We start from the raw sequence: 7,536 nt of genomic DNA on the forward strand, positions 1-7,536 counted from the left end.
CCCCCCCCCCCCCCCACCTCTTTTTAAATTCTTCTAATTTAAATCAACTTAATTTATTCAATCTTGTATTCTCAAGCTTTGGCGCGCCTTTTCATCAGAGGTTTATTAATATTTGTCACCTCTGCATCGACTTTTCATAACAGTCAGTCTTATATCTTTGACTCAGGTATGTTTCAATATAATAATTTTTTTATTTTGTTCAAACCGATATCCTTTTTACGACACTAATTATTAAAACGTTTACGCTCATACAATTTTCTATTAAATTATAGATTTGTATATCGACCCTTGATAAAGACCCGCAGTGTTGGTCGAAACGTTGAGGATTTTTAGAAGAAATAAATCTGTTTTTCACATGTTATTTCGGATGCTTTTATTTTGATTTTATCATTGACCGTAAGACAGAATATTTGCTGAATTTAGCTGAAATACTGATTGGTTATATCTTAAGTATAGAAATAGAAAATTATAATTCACGGGCGTTTCTAAATTGGGGGTTTGTACCCCAATTACATGGAGCACTGGGCGTGTACAAATATACTTCATAATTTTTATACGGTTGTAGAAAACATTGCTTTACGTGAAACTTGTCAAGTGTAGTGTTACAGATTTTTATGTACCGCATACTAATTGTTGTGATACGTTTGTTCTGATTTGAACTACGTTGCGATACATCGTCATAAATGTAATAGTGTTAGTTTTCGTTACCGCAAATGCAGTAAAGAATCTTTATGGTCGTACCTAGGTTTTTATTCTAGATTTGGCTTCATTATACAAAGTGCGGTCATTCCATACTCTAGATGAGTAGTTTATGAGAGAACTGCAAACAGGATAAAACAGTTATAGGGGAAATGGAAGAAATATTTTCAGGTACTGTACATTTATTTACATGGGCAGAGAGAATAAAGTAAATACTAAGCTTGACATAAAATTACATTTGTATGTTGGTTGTTAGATAATCAAAGCTTTTGTCGCGTTAGTTTATACGTCTTTGTTGCCCTAATAATTCGCAATACGTATTATAATATTTAATATTGTTTTTTGGTACCTGATTCGCTTATTCTCAATAATCAAAAAATGAAGTCAAAAATTATTTTAGAAAATTTTGTTCAGCGTACATACTATAACGTTAGTGAAAATCGGTGTGCCTAAGCCATTGCGACTAGGCTACCCAGTAGACCAGCTGAAAGGGATTAAAAATCAAAATTTTGAAATTGTAAAATTTTGAAATTATCTACGAGAAGGTTAGAAATGCACTATCTGCGGGTTTCGATTATTCCAGATATCTAACTTTTTCGTTTGGATGTTTATGATTGGAATGAATATAATGTATTTCGTAAATAAAATGAGATACGTCAAAACAGACAACATTTTTTAATTCAACTTCAAAGTAGTATATTAGTATATAAGTTATAATTATAAATATGTATAATGAGAAAATTCATAAATTAAAGAAAAGTGTTAATAATTTGAAAAAAAATCTAAAAAAGGAGTCGGTTTGGTTGCGGCCAGGTACTGTAAATAACTCTGCCCGCCCGGTATATGATTACGAATACAATAGGAACATTATATGACCGTCCCATTACCTCTCAGTGCCGTTTAGGTGCTGAAAATTAGCAGAAACAGCCACTGTAATATTTTTCTTATTTACTCATCAGTTAAGTAGCATTTTTATTTATTTATTTAAACTGACTGCTGGATTTAAGATAGTCCTCTTTTTAATTCCTAAATTTTAATAATTTCATCTCCCAAATTTAATTGTACCGATATTTCCCTCTCAAGGAATTAATCCAAGAGAATTCGGATCCATTGTCAGGAAAATGGTACCAAGTATGCACGTCGGGACCAATCCTCGAAAGACGATAAATCTGAAACTTAATGATTTATTATTTATAATTAAAAAGAGGGAAAGTTTTCCCATAAATTGAGGCTCCCAATTATTATCGAATCGTAATTCACTTTTCTCATTTTATAACTCTTGAATTTTAAAATAAGTTTCAATAAAAAATTCGCTTAATATAAAATCATCACTGAATCCATTGTCTATCATTGCATCAATGGTCAACATATTGATTTAGCTACTTATTCGAAGTTATATTTTAAATTTCATTCTTAAAATTTCACTTAGACAAACAGAAGAAATAGGTCCCCAGAAGCGAGAACCAAATTGTGTGTTGGATTATTCGTGTTGATTTTCGCTTTATTAAGGGCAATTTGCTCTTACCTAACGCTAGCTAATCATTAATCAAATTTGCCCTTCCATAAGAAAATTTCATCGATGAGCAAGTTCTCCCAACATCCCGCTACGCCTTTCTTTGAGACTCGTTGTTCATACATTTCTTGCCACACAGGCTCAATTGCCCAAACATTCCTATCATTTAGGATAGCTGTGAATATCTTATACAGTGTGTTCAGACAAGTGATTGGCCTGTAATTTTTCGGGTCAGCTGAGTTGCCTATTTTCGGCAGGAGTATTGTGCGCACTTCCACCAACCACTCCGGATTTGTCTCTCCCGACTTTAAATATGAAGTGAAAATACCGGCTAAATGCTGATGTGTTGAAGGAAACTTCTTCCACCAGAAGGTCTTGATACAATCTGATCCCGGAGCGGAATAGTTTTTCATCCCTCTAAATACTTTTTTCACCCCCTCGGTAGTGATGGTTGGGCATTCTTCATCAGGTGTTAGGAGGGCATCACACAGCTCCTTGAAGCTATTTATATTTTCTGACTCTTCGTCTAGTCTATGATACACTTCGTAGACTTCACTCCAGAATATTTCGACCTCCTCTAGTTTCGGCGGGTGGTCTACAGTAACTGAAGGGACTTAGAAGAGTCGAGATGGGTCAGAGAGAAACTGTTGTTTTTCTCTGACCCACCTCTTCCTCCGCTCTAGACTTCTCTTAGCGTCAGATAGTATCCGTATTCTCTCAACTATATGCTGCCTGATAGTCAGCAGCTTTCACTTGTTAAGTTTGTAATAACGGGTCCGGAGTTCGCGCGCAAACTTTGAACCTTGGTGGTAAAATTCTTGCCAGATGTGATGTAGTCAATCACACACTGAATGCGGGACGCGTACTGTCTTGCCCAGGCTATCTCTATGGCGAGTTGATGCATTCGTCTTTTGGTTTAATTATCAACCGTTGGTTTTGTTTAACAGTTCGCATCGGCCAAAGCTCTCGCTGCATTATACACACAATAATTGATAGCCCAGAGGTCGGATTCTTCGGAAAAATGTTCACGAAGCTCGTCATCCATTTCAACCAGATCTTGATGTTTCTCCGGGTCATAAAGCATCGCTCTTCCTTTATCGGATGCCTGCCCGTGGTTGGTCTTAGTGTCGCCTCTCTTTCTCTGTTGTTGGCTTGTTCTAGCTGTATTAGAGTAGGCGTTTCGCTTGCATAGCCCCTTTTTTCGAGTAGTTCGGCATGGTTTCGCAGACGTTGTTGCGAAAAGTGCGATAGCTCCGGGTGTTTCGCGCACCACAGAGCATGCAGTCGTGCCTTGTGACCCCGTTCAGGGGCCACACTCGCATTGTAGCACTCTAGCAAGTTGTGATTCAGTCGCTGTGTCCACCTAAAGGTCCCGAGATTTCGCCGATCCATCGCATTGAATCCATCTTCATTGCCTGCCCCAGCTCTAGAGTGGTCGGCATTGTTGGCCGACCCATTGCCGGGAGCCCTGCGCGTTCTGTTATTTTGAAACGCACTTACTACTACTATATTTGGTGTTGTCATTGTTGTTCCCACGAGAATCTGGGAAAAAGGGTTCGTCCATCCTTGCAGAGCCCCGCATGCAAGGACAAGGCTGCGTACTCTGAGAGGTTACCCGATATCCCAGAGTCACCGTTCTAGACACCTCATCTAGGTGCCATTCAGCTTTCGTCACGGTTTTCACACCTCCGCTTTGGGGTTAATTCCTTCGGGACCACCCCTGGATTATTACATTGCATGCTAGACGTTATTGATTTATATTTAGAATACCTAGTGATGTTGCTTAGTCGTATTGCTCCCTTAATTTATTGAAACTTAATAACTAAGTGTTCAACTGATTGATTAGGACTCTTAAATTGGTGACCCTCGACATCCTAGTTGCCCAACCTTCTGCATCGGGTAAGTAGTTCAGCACTCCTTTCCGCCGCACGCCCAATTCTGAACACGTTCGGTGTCCTGTGTGAGACAGAAATATATGTCGGCTTTTCTTTTTTTTTTGCACGTAGCTTTTATTCTGATTTCAAAAACATAATCTCAGAAATTAAAATCATATTGCATAGACAGAGAGTAAAAGTCCAAAGAGCTGAGAGTAGGTTCAAAACCTAACTTTTTCGGATGGCAGTTCGCTCTCTTCGGGGTCGTTTGAAAGTATCTTCGGATAAGTTTCCATCGGGAGCAAATCTTCCAGAATTATGGAGGTTTCGAACTTTCAAAGATGGAATCCCGGGCACTTTGTTTTTTATCAGTACACAAACTAAAGGACCGATTCTCTGTACCTGTTTTGCTCGGGGATTCACACGCTAACCAGTTGCTTCCGCAACCCATCCGTTTCTGAGTGATTGAGAAGGAGACAAAGTCCACTCGGGATGGGATCACTTTATTCCTGCGGTAAATATTTTCGGGTCTTGAGAAGAGTTAAACCTAAAGGGCCCTTTGTCATCGGTTCATTGAATGAAACCCAAAGTGAGCAAAACCTATTACTCTCAGTCCCTGCAGTAAATTGTTTATATAACGGTTTCATATATTTTCTACTGATTCTAAAATTATTTCTTATAATTTATATTCTTTTATGAGTTATAATTTTTTTACTCTGCAATATTATATTTTTATTCTAACTGATAAAACTTTTACTGCCATGTCTATATATAGTTCTTTATTATTATTTAGTATTTATTTTTATTTCTGTGGTCTGAAATTTCTATGGATTTTTTAGACTATTCGTCTTATCAAGTTCTTGTATGTATTTTCCAATTTCTTGAATATTATATAATCTAACATTTTTATCAAAATATAATTATACTTCCAGGTGATAGGCAAATTGTTCTTTCGGTTTTTAGATGTTGAGATGGCAGTTCTAAGCCAGATTAAGTTTTGCATTGGCAAACAAAATTAGACGAACAGAATTTTACTGGCACATTCATAAAAAATATCATGTGACATAAAATATATTTGAAAATAAACTGTTATGTACCCTGATTTTAAGCAGTATAATTATAATAATAATCTATATAATACCTGTAAGCCACGTCAGAAATAATCAATACAATGTACACCCGTTTTTAGTACAAAAACTGCCTCTTCGGGTCGGTTCAGTTAGTTCTCGTCACCCGCTTGTCCGAGTCCCACTCTAACCTGTTTTTCTAAAATATACATATAATTATATCCATTTGAAGTGGTTAATACTTCTTGCGATACTGACCCATCAACGCATAGCATTTTTTGGCGATCTTTGCCAGGATAGTTCTTCTACTGAATATCCAGACCTCAAAAGAAGGCTATCTTTGAGACGAACTTGGAGGAAGGAAGAAAATATTTCTGCGGAAATCGGAGAAGGCAAGAAAGAAACTTCGGAATTCTACGGAATTCATAAAAATACAGCGAGCAGAGTTCCACGGAATTCACGACGAACTCCGGACTTTGTTAAGGTGAGGTCCGTTAACCAGAAAAGTACTATTCATTGTTAGAATTAGTGCTTGAACTAAGTGGGGTACTATACTACATAAAACAATTGAATACGATATTCTAAAATGAAATAACTGAAAGGGTACGCAAGAAACCACGGTAACAACCCGACGAGGCCTGCAATCAGACGGAAGAGACAACGGTCTAGCAACGACGAGAAAGCAGCAATAAACGCGGTACTACAAAGTGGCAGCGAACTCCCAGGAAATAGCGATCCGCCCCCGCCAATAGGCCCACGACGGAAAGAAGCTACAGCGATGAGTCCACGGTCTCCAATGAACATAAACAGTGAGTAAAGAAGACTAGTTTGCAAGAAGTGATAGAAAATTTTTAAGGGTGAATTGTTTTGAAAATCAAAATTTTAATCTTTAATGTTGAAAATTGGTGTTAACTTATTGTAACCCATTATGTTTGCGACGGTACACATGCTTATGGTGCTCCTTGGCCTCTTGAGTTCCTTAAAAAACCAAAAATTACTTCAAGTTAGTTTGTAACAATTTGCATTAGAAAATCACGGAGTAATCGCAATACTTTTTCTTGCAGCGTTAAAAACTTTAATAAATGAAATACCTGTCATTTACATGGGCCAGAGGTGGCTTCAAGTGCATCTTCTTTTAGTAGCAGTTAATAAACATTCCGTCGGTAACATTAAAAATTTTGTCTAGATGCTAGCGCCACGCAGTGGAAACCTCAGACCTCAGTCACCTTCAGCAGAAGTTAATGACATTTAAAAAAATTTTTATCGCTGAAAAAAATGTATTGCGATTACTCCGTGAGTTTCTAATGGAAATTTTAATGTAGAATCCGAATTTCAACAATTTAAAAGTTGATCTTGCTGTTTTTTTAAAATTTTTAAAAAAGGAACCAAAGGGGGACTCGGTAGGGTCTTTAAGGGTACTTTGTAGAGGCTCCTTTCGGGTCCTTTACTCCGCCAGGGTAGGTGCGATATAAACCTGTGAGACAATTTCATTGTTTAAACGGGAAAAAAACTGTCATGTAAAATGAATGAACAAACGGAAAGTTAAGCGAATAGAAAAATTAGACAAAGGAAAAAGCAGGAAAAAATTAGGTAAAGGAGAATTGAAAGGAAATTAGGTAACCTTGAATTTAAATATTATACAGAAAAAAATTAACCAAAGCAAGATACGTAAACAGACTGACTCGACAGACATAGTGGAGAAAATTTATAATCCTTTCCATAAAGCAGATAACATGCCCAGCGCTCATAAACGATGAAAGCGAAGACGAAAAGACGGGGGAAAACCGACTCAAACTACAGCGCACGCACCACACCCCTACCCGGACGAATCAATAACTCCGCTCCACTCAACCCTTCAACTACACCACTCACTGGACCATCCCACGGGATTCGTATCCTAGGGTCTTTGAACCAGCGCCAAATAGAGCCAGGACAAGGCCTTATCGATTTTATTCCGTCTAATGATGCTATTAGAACTTTAAGAGAAATAAATGGGCATGATGATATAGGCATAGAAGATTTCATAAAATCTGTAAAAAGGGCAAAGAAAAGATGTAGCCAACCAGATCTCTTACTTCATTTTATAATTGTCGAGAAAATAAAAGATAATGCAGAGAAATAAATTAGGTATACAAGTAGAAATTCTTTCGAAAAATTGTATAATGCATTACGACAAAATTAATCCCAGTTAGGATCAGTATCTGCGTTAAGGGCATGTGACACAGCTAAATACCTATATTACCGACCTCACTTTTTCAGTTCACTGAATGTTTTTTTAAAGCTAAGAACTTTTTTTATAAATAAAATATCGAGCTGAAACTTTGGAAAATGTATTAGAGTACAATAAAGTACGTTTAGGTACTGCATTTTGGTAGGAACTTCA

At 37.2% G+C, this 7,536-nt stretch overlaps 1 protein-coding gene across 3 annotated transcripts in view; it reads left to right on the top strand.

The window, feature by feature from the left end:
- LOC117179013 (beta carbonic anhydrase 1) overlaps window positions 1-7,536 on the top strand; it is a 544,277-nt gene that overhangs the window by 459,799 nt on the left and 76,942 nt on the right. The gene's annotated exons all lie outside the window — the stretch shown is intronic.

The sequence above is a fragment of the Belonocnema kinseyi genome, chromosome 8 (assembly GCF_010883055.1).
Source record: "Belonocnema kinseyi isolate 2016_QV_RU_SX_M_011 chromosome 8, B_treatae_v1, whole genome shotgun sequence".
In the NCBI taxonomy this organism is placed as follows: domain Eukaryota; kingdom Metazoa; phylum Arthropoda; class Insecta; order Hymenoptera; family Cynipidae; genus Belonocnema; species Belonocnema kinseyi.